Source organism: Rhinopithecus roxellana, chromosome 4 (assembly GCF_007565055.1).
Source record: "Rhinopithecus roxellana isolate Shanxi Qingling chromosome 4, ASM756505v1, whole genome shotgun sequence".
Classification (NCBI taxonomy): Eukaryota; Metazoa; Chordata; class Mammalia; order Primates; family Cercopithecidae; genus Rhinopithecus; species Rhinopithecus roxellana.
This window is the reverse complement of record NC_044552.1, coordinates 87,529,546-87,539,480: the sequence shown is the minus strand read 5'-3', so window position 1 is coordinate 87,539,480 and position 9,935 is coordinate 87,529,546. Positions and strand designations below refer to the sequence as shown.

The 9,935-nt window shown below is 36.5% G+C and overlaps 1 protein-coding gene across 3 annotated transcripts in view; it reads left to right on the top strand.

Annotated features, from left to right (window-relative positions):
• The first annotated feature begins 1,975 nt into the window (after positions 1 to 1,975).
• The window catches only part of FILIP1 (filamin A interacting protein 1), a 198,118-nt gene continuing 190,158 nt past the window's right edge, over positions 1,976 to 9,935 (top strand). For all 3 annotated transcript variants that reach the window (XM_010372232.2, XM_010372231.2, XM_010372230.2), the window contains exon 1: positions 1,976 to 2,362. The gene's annotated coding sequence lies outside the window, so the exon portion shown is untranslated. The remainder of the gene's footprint in view (positions 2,363 to 9,935) is intronic.

The following is a 9,935-nucleotide window of genomic DNA, read 5'->3' as shown; positions in this document are numbered from 1 at the left end:
CTGTTGCATTTGGTGTGTGTGAGGGGAAGTGTATATATTTTCAAACAGTAATTTATCCACATCCCACCCTGACCCCCCACTTTTTTTGGAGACAGGGTCATGTTGCCCAGGCTGGAGTGCAGTGGCACAATCATGGCTCATGGCACCCATGACCTCCTGGTCCCAAGCCATCATCTCACTTCAGCTCCCCAAGTAGCTGGGACTACAGGCATGTGCTACCATGGTCGGCTAATTTTTTGTAGAGACAGGGTTTTGCTATGTTGCCTAGGCTGGCCTTGAACTCCTGTCCTCAAGTGATCCTTCCACTTCAGCCTCCCAAAGTGCTGGTGTTAGCCACTGTGCCCGGCCCCTTTGTAATTTTTTAAAAGTTCTGATGATTCTGAATTATCTCATACTTCACTTATATACTTTCTACCTCTATTAGAACCCACTTTTGGGGACTGTGAATAGATTAAGTTTCTAAAAGATCCATTAGCTCAAGAAGAGTCGGTTAATTTCACATGAGAGCTCTTTCATCTTAATAGAAGTCTTTTTTTTTTTTTTTTTTTTAATCAAGGTTGGCTCAGACTCAGAAAGACTGGGTCTGAACAAATGCAATTTTACATGTATATGGTAGTAAGTACATTAAGGGAGCAGGTTATATGCTGTCAGTGTGCCATTTGGAGTGAGAAGAACTGAGATGTTTTCGAATGGCTTGAGCAGGTGAGGGTCATTTCTTTAAAAAGAAGGACACGCACACGCTCCTGATTGAAGTGGCAAACTTTCTCAGAGACGTAGGGTTACCCAGCACATAAGCTACTTACTGCAAGTATGCAACTCTTAAAATATTACATCCACACCTTTACATATGTCCTTGGTTCATCTTCAGTTTGCATGTCAAAAAGAGGGTATCTTTAATCTGACAAATTGATCTCAGGAAGAGGGTCAACCTTTATAATGGTATTGGTGAGATTTTTGTCAGGGCCATATTCTAGTTTGTTATTCAATAATGTTTCTCTCTCTCTCTGTGTGTGTGTGTGTGTGTGTGTGGTGTGTGTGTCTCCCTTCCTATTTTACCTGTGGCCAAAAGGACCTCCCTCAGTTTCCCTTAGTGTTAATTTCACATATGTAATTAGTAAAACAGTCCCCAAAACTAGTTAAACAATTTTTAGAAAGTTTCAATCTCAGCAGATTCATACCGTTTATATTATGTAGGATGAAGCACATAAAGTATCTTGAGACATTGTTCATGTTGTGGAGACTTGAGGGTTAATGATGAGGCAAGCCTATCAGCAACCAGAGGTATCTCGTGTCCTGGATTTCCTGGAGTGTTTACCGTGTGTTACTTTGAATGAATGACCTGAGTGAGGATGCTAAGATTTTCCGTCTTAACATTACTCCTTTCAAAATCATAATGTTATAGACATTCCTTTATGGTAATCTTATTTTAATAACATGCAGGTACATAGCTGGACAAAAGTCTGATGTGACTAGGTAAGTGATCTAGCTATAAATGAAACACACCAGTGTCAAAAGCTGTTTGGAAATGATCTCGTACTCATTTTCACAACCAACAGTTGTGATACAGTTTTTTGAAACCTCCCTTTACGCAGAAGAAGTGATACACTTTTAAAAAGCATTTTTTATTTCAGAACATTTATCTGAGAGAGCCTAATTGAAAAGAATATTGCATTAGTAAATTGCTCTGCCCAAGACAACTGCTGCTCTGTTTCTCTTCACGTTTTAAAACCTAAGTCCCAAATCTCAGTCTATAGTTAAGAGCTTCAAACAATAATTACCTCTGTGAAATAAGCAGAAGTCCTTAAAAGGGTCTGTCGGTTTTCCCGCAATCTTTTACAGGGTGAGCAGCGCTGTATCCACTGATAACCCAGCTGCTTAGGAACTGAGTAAAGCCGGCTCCAAACTTCTCAGCTGTTGACAGGCTTGACTTGCTGAGAACACCAGTTAAATATAGCACCCGCGAGCTCAGCTCCTCAACATAGTCATTGCTCTGACAGTGTTGTGAAGAGAGCAGAAGAGGAGAAACCTAATCTCAGAACCCAACAACACCTAGCAACAGTTGAAAAAACTTTTAAACAAAAGTCTGGGTGGGAGATATACAACAACTTCCAATTTCTGCTGATCGGGATTTCAGGGAGAAGAAGCTGCTTTCCCCCCTCTCTACTCTGTTTCCTGCATGACTTCAGCTATTGGCTAGTTCTGGGAAAGAAAGTGGGAAAAGCTTTTTCCTCTGTATTCTTTTGAGCTGGATAGTTTTTGAGAACTCGAATCTGTCTTGGGCTGTGAGACAAGCCACTGGGTTCTTCAAAGGATAAACTACCTCCATAGAGGACATACCTTTGGTTAAAGGAGCTGCCGTCAGGTAAGACCAAAATAAATAACTACTTACTCTCTTAAGAAATATCTGTTTCCACAAGAAGAGAATTCTCTTCCATTCTGTTTTGTCTGTTTCCTTTGATTCTTCCTGTTCTACGATGTGATAGCACATTTAGAAATTATAACCATTGTGAATTATTTTTAAAAAGTCAGAAACATCAACTTTTCCTCAAAATCATACCGATTCCTTTTTAAACACATATTTATCGTGTTTTAGTAGATATCAAAATATTTCTGCCAAGTTAATGCTCTTCGGCAGGTAACAGAAATATGACAAAGAACATTTCATATCTCATTTCACAATTGGGATGGCTAAGCAATGAAAAGGATATCTCCCCTAGAAGTAAAATAACTTTCATTTACTGAAACTAGCTAACCAGCTTGTGTGGTAAATGAGAGGAAAGTCCCGCATGGTGTTTGTATTGCTGTACTTTTTAAACCTGCTGTTGTATGTGTCTCCTTTTGCCTAATTCTCTGATTACACTGGTACACCTTGTGCTGGTTCTGACCTTGTTACACTGCAGTCACCCCGAAGGCTTCTGACTGGGCATAAAATATACCTGGTATTAAATCACTACTCTTGAAGTTGTTGACTATAACTACTCAAGATAATGATATTTGTGTATTTTAAAAAAATAAATTAATGCTTGTGTTTAGGTATAACAGATTCTGTTTTTAAAACAATTAGAAAATATTTTCTCTTAAGTTGCATGTATGTGTGTATGAATGTGTTTACTATAGCGTGAAGGAAATCCTCCTTTCACGTGATGACATCTTGTCTCCCCTTCCATGAGTTGCCATGCAATTTTATCAGAATGCTTAGAGTAACCAATTTCATGTTGAATATGACAACTTATGGCTGTACATTGTTGATATAGTTAGTATTGACATCTGGTGGTTTGTAATTGGGCTAGATTTGCATAAAAATATTTTTCCTCTATATGAACATGATGATTTGAATAATTTTTGTAGTCTAAGGATAATATCAAAGAATTTATAGAAGCACATTTTAACTGGAATTTTTAAAGTCTATTCTATCAATGTAAAGAAAGAATTTACCCAAGACCAGTTTTGAACGTATTATTTGTTGACAAATAAGAATGTATCAGCCTTTTCAGAAAATGATCCTCTTTTAAGAAAAGCTAATTAAAGCTTATATAGCATATACTCAGGAAAATGAAACAGTGCACCCATTTCAGTGTGTATTATGTTTTATAATTCTGATTACTTGTTTATACAGTAAATAAGTGAATCACATATGATACAAATATGTACAAATAATAGTGCAAAATGCACTCTGGTAAGTTTACTATTAGAGAATGAAACTCCTGGTGCTTTAGTAGAGATGAAATATCTTTGTCTCGAAGGAGTTTGAAAAGTCAGAACTAAATGCTTTACATTGTTCTTGTTTTTGTCCTAAGAAGGGTCACTTTGTTGGCTTAAAAATGTATGTGTAAGGCAAAAATCTACCATTGATTCTAGGCATGTAATTTCTTTTGGAGTCAGTGGGACAGTGTGGCGATAACTGAGTGCAGCATTTGGCCCTGTGTGAAAGTCGTGTTTGCTTATGAAGTGAATTTTTCAGTATCATTAATTGTCTTCATTGTTGTACACTTATTCTTGAAAATCAAGAGCAACTCAGCTCAGGCTAAGCCACACGGTTTCCTCCACTACATGAACAATCAGGCTCTCCATGACAATGCAGATCTGTTCTCCTATTCACTCAAGTTCATAGTTCTGTGACATTTTGGAACTGTCCCTTTCCCCTTTACCATGAAAGTTGTTAGATTCCATTGCCATGTCTTCCACCACACTAATGCCTGTTCTCTTCATGCTAGTTTAGATTGTAACAATGCTGTTCCCTCCTACCCCTTGTTGCCATCCAAATCATCTTGCCCATGACCACGAGACTGGTTTTACTAAAGCATTGCTATGTTTGTCTATCTACTCTTCAGTTATCTTCTGGGACTTCCAGTAGCTGCCAAACACCTAGGCTGGGTATTTTGAAAACCTTCCATCATCTGGCACCTACTTAACTTTTCCAGTCTCACTACTATGACTCAAAAACAAGGTCCCTCTGCTTCAGGTATTTCAGATTATAGGCCATTCTCCAAACACATACTCAGTGAACATTTCAATACCCCAGCTTTGCCCCAGCTTTTATTCTCCCTGCCTGGAAGACATTTACTCTCTGGTCCTGTAGAAACTTTGCCTACTCTTTAAGACCCAGATCAGTCTTCCACTTTCACAATGATATTCTGGACCATACATTTTAGAAGTGATTCTTTCTAAGTTTAGACAGCTTGGTGCTCTGTTAGAATTAGGGTACTTTTAAGTAGGGTTTGCCTCTTTATATTCAGAACAATTTTATGACGTCTATTAGGTGCAAGGCAGTATCCTAAGCATCACTTGGCTTTGGAGCTTCTCAGCTGCAGGCATGTTGCGGATGTTCCATTCACATTTGTGGCTCTGATATCTGATGATAAGAGAAAGTATGGATAAGTATAGAATCAAGAAAAGCAACTGTAAGTTAATAACTTTTTACTTCAGAAATTTCTCAAGGAAAGTCTTCATGGTTTTACCATGCACAGAAAAATTACAAACACTTTTAACTACACTCATGTACTTGATTGTGGAAATGATGTTGTATCTCTCAGGAATAAAATAGAAAGGGGAAATATGACAGGACTGTGTATGTATATATGCATGCATGTACACACACACACACACACACACACACACACACACACACATATCCTGTGTATCTACCTAGACCTCTAAATACTGTAACTTTTATATACTTTTGTTATCTTTTGGTGCCAGGTTCTGCTTACAGTTACTTTTGGTACAATTCATTTAAATCATGGCTCCTATTTGTGGATCATGAATTAGAATCTGGCTTTGAACAAGAAAACATTTAAATACGTTATGATCCTTTTTCTGTTCTTTTTCTCTTGATATTTTGAAAAAGAGATATTTTTCAGTGTTATCTTTAATTTCTTGTGAAAACTGTAACCTTATTGGGTGAGATAAAGCAGGAATCATACTTTCGAAGCAATTTGTTCTGTATCCACCAAAAGAAAAACATTCTCTTAGTATTTATATTTTAAGATGGGCAAAGTGGTGAAATTTACTCTTTTAAATGGATATTCAGTAAGAAACCCTATGGAATTTTCCAATGAAATTTATGAAATATTTAATATGTTCATTAAGCACTGGTTTCCTTGTGGTTATAATTTTTATTTATTGTTTAGAAGTGAAACTTTGGGGTTTACACAGTCTAAATAATGCTACCTGTGTTTTCCTTTTTTGGCAGATGAGCATTTTTTCATAAAACATATTCTTTAAGATATAAGATTTTACACAGTTTGTTTAATCCACATTTTCATTCATTTGTCTAATCTTCCTTCTTTAAACTTGTGGGTTTTTGAAAGGTAGCACTAGGAGAAATGAGGGGGCAAGCTCGTGTTGAGATTTATCTCAACAGAAAGGTTTAAGAGAAAAAAGATTAGTTAACAATTTATTAGAAAAATGACATCTAAAAATTTGCAGTATAAAATTGTTTTTACATTGTTTTTAATACATATAACAATAAACAGAAAAAAAGATGAACTAATAAAAATACATTTTGTTTCTTTAAATCTGAGTTGAGGATATAACCAGAATATGTTCATGGAAGAGAAGTCAGAAAAGGTTAGTACTTGAGTAAGTCAGTCAGATAGCCTGGATTCAGATTTCAGCTCAAGGTGACCTTAGGCAAATTAATCTCTGTGTCTCAGTTTCTTCATCTGTAAAATGAGGGTAATAATGCTATTTCCTTATAAAGTTTTTTTGAACATTAAATGACTTATAAAATCTGTAGTTTATAATTTATTCTTCAATAAATTTAAGCTAGTATGGCTTTATTACACCTTAAATGTAGTTATTTGTTTACTTTAATCTTTGTTGCACACAAAATTCTTGGATGCAGATAGTTTGTGATCTCAACTTCATAGATTATAGGAAAGGTAGGAGAATGTATTATTTAAGTTTGGAATCCTGCTTGGGACATACTTTGCTGCTGGGTACTCTAAGCAGACACAATTTGAACAGCAGCCAATAATTTAGTATGGAATTTATGTTTCAAACTCTCCCTTATCACTCAGCAGTCTGCTGTCTTATAGAACCATTACTAAAAAGGCTAAGAAATCACCCACAGCACAGACTGTTCTATGGTTTCTATATTTGCACTTGGAGATAAAGTGTGTTTATACATAGTGCTTGGGTGTCTGTTTTACAGCCGACTACACTGGGTAATGTACAGCAATGAAGACTTCCTCCTCCATGCAAGAACACATTATTAAATTTATCATTCTTTATTTCTTTCCTTAGATGATTTGTTTTGTTTTACTAACCTAGTAACAGATAAAAATGAAAAGACCAAAAAAGGTCATCATAAGCTAACTTTAACTTTACTAAATGGAAATGAATTCTTGCTATTCATTGCCCTTAATCCTATTCATTCTTCTTAAATATGAAAAGAAATATACATTCCAAGACAAAAAGTGTTATCTCGTAAGATGTGTGTGTATGTGTATTCTGCTTAATATTCTGTATACTTAACAAAAATATATAAAGCACCCTTATAAGCAGGAAACTTTCTTAGCAGCTTTAGTGGCAACAAACCTTATGTAGGACATACATGGTTTAAATCTGTCAATTTTACTTTATTTTTCCCAATTGAAAGAATAAGTCTCTAAAAGATGAGGCAAAACAAATTTTAAAATTGTCATTCTCTAATGAAAACTTTGTGTAGAGAGAAAGAAACAAAGGAAGGTAGGAAGGAAAAGTACAATAAAGAAAGAAAAGAAGGAAATAATTTTTCCTGGCTTTGCAGAATATATACATTATAGTGGTACTAAGGCAAAAATATAGGAACCTCAGGAAAGTATATTGGATTATGTTTTTCTTTTTTCTTAAATGGTCAGTCTATGCTTTAGCTAACGAGAGAAGGGAAAAGACAACAGGCAGAATATAGCTTTCCCTGGTAGAAGCTAAGGCAGTTTAATTTCAAAGACCGGGAAGCCTGTTGTGGAAGAATTTAGAATAAGGAAAGTCATACATGAACTAAGCAGCTTTAGCTGGCTGTTAACCAGCTGATTGCAGAAATTGAGAAACTCCCAGCACAGAAGTGAAGTAATACAACATAAACCAGCATCCCCATGCTGCTGTGTCTCTGAGGGCTTTGTTTAAGCCATAGCAACACTGAGACATCAAAAGAAGATTTGGGTCTTTTTTCCCATTTTTGGGAAATGGTGTCAACGTGCATAATATTGGGTGATTTATGTGTTTCTGAGGTCTGTGAAAGACAAACTAAAAAGAATTTTTAAAGCTAATGCAGAAATTATCTCGAGTGATCTGATTTTAACTGAGCCCTTAAGGTTTAAGGATATTTCTCTTTTTATTTGCTTGCCTAAATGCTGTTGCCTACCTCCTTTACCAAAACATTGAGGAAACGATGATTGTTGCTTCACTGACCAAGGACCCTATAAGTCTGTACTTGAAAATAGTCTTTTTTGATCTTGTAAAAACTCTAATTGCAATCTTCCCAAGTTACTTTCAATAAATGAATTATCTACTTCTTATCTTTGTAAGGAAAAGATGTAAGAAAGGTATGAAATGGACACATCAGAGTTGACTAAATGCATTCTTTAAAAAATAATTTGCTGAAGATTTCAGGCCAAAAGAAGATTTGACTGAAAACAATAGACTACTGGCACCACCAAGACAATGGAGTTACTGCCAACTTGCCCTTGTTTATCTAAAAGATCTATGCAAAAATTAAGTTTTCACACACACATGCGCGCGCATACACACACACGATGACACAGTAATGGGAATAAATGAACATTCTTCTTCTTTCATATACTTATGTCTTAAGCAACTCATTTTAGGCCTTGCCTCTTTGACCGTGGTACCAAGCACAACAGAAAAGGAAGAGGTATTGCTGAGTTCATAATGCTATTTCAGTGTGGATGAGGAAATGATGCCCTGTGCCTGTATTTGGAGTCCTGTAGTTGCTGTGACGACAACACACACTAATGGCAAACAAAGAGGGTCTGCTCATCAGGGCAAGCCAGGAAGAGTTTTGCCAGCTCAGATTTTTCCTAATTATTCTGTAAGTCTTGAAATGTGACATTGGAGGAATTCAAGGATCTTTGTGTTTCATTAACTGTTTAGTAAGTGACACATGCTTGAAGAGCAGCCTGGTATTTGGATCAGGGAGCGGCCTTACATATAAGCTTAACTTTCATATGCTGTGTTGATAGATATCATCTTCTGGTTTGGATACCATCAAACCAACTGGTTTGGCCATAGCCTGTTCATTTTGGTCTTTAAGGAAGTCAGCTGCATTGGTAGAGTTCACTTCTCAGGGCCCCTCAACTTTTGGTAAGACATCCCCACCTTCTACATTCTGCTCATTCCACAAATAATAATAATAATGGCTACATGTAATATATATTATCTATATAATATACAACATATGCAGTACTTTTACTATATAAAATGATATGAATAACTAGCATATACTTGAGAAGATTACTATGTGCCAGGAATTGTGCCAAGCATTTTACATGGATGATTTTATTTGCTTCTCATAACAATCCTATGAGGTACTATTTTTATCACTATTTTACAGATTAGGAAAATGAGGTTTATAAATGTTAAATAACTTACCCAGTGGTAGATTTAAAATCCAAATCCAGGCAATTTGACCTTATCTATTCTATATTTTCAACCACTTTTTAAAATTCAGGCAGTTGTTTATGGAACACCTCCACCTAGATGACTATGAGATGTTTTAATGAAATGTATAGAATGTGACACTGCAGGGTAACAGCTGCCTCTATAGCATGAAAAGATACACAAAGTGCAAAGAATGAAGAGATTTAGGGTCAGAAAGCCAACAGAGGCTCTTTTCCAGGATCCCAAAGTGGAATCAGAAGCTTCAATGGCCAGTAGAGTTGGGCCACCCTCGATGAGCTAGGCCTGGGGCACTGAGAAACAGAAGCGATTCTTCCAGTTATTGATGGGGCAATGTGGTTCTTGGTTTCTACACTGCTGGGTTGATTCCTAAGAAGAGGATGTCATGGAGCATTTGATTTTGTGCCACCTCCTTTGACACTGTTGGGGCTTTGGTCTGCTGTTGCTTCTATTGACAACTCAGAGCCACACCTTCTATTGTAAACTTTGAGTGTGCTGCCAGTCTCTGCCTTGGTCATAAACATTTAGTTTGTGAAGTGGGTTCAAGAGGGAGTCCTATGAAATACTTATCTCCTTGTTGGTAGCAATACTTCTTCAAGAAACCTTTGGTGGAGTGTGTGTGTGTGTGTGTGTGTGTGTGTGTGTGTGTGTTTTGGTCAGGAGGCAGTGAGGAAGCAGCTAGAAAGTGCTCCACATAAAGGCTTGTTACTGGTTCCAAATGACTTTGTTTTGGTAGTGAGTTGTTATTCTGGTAGCATGATGCTCCTTCAAAAAAAAAAAAAAAAAAAAAAAAAGCAAGACAAAACAGAGAGCTT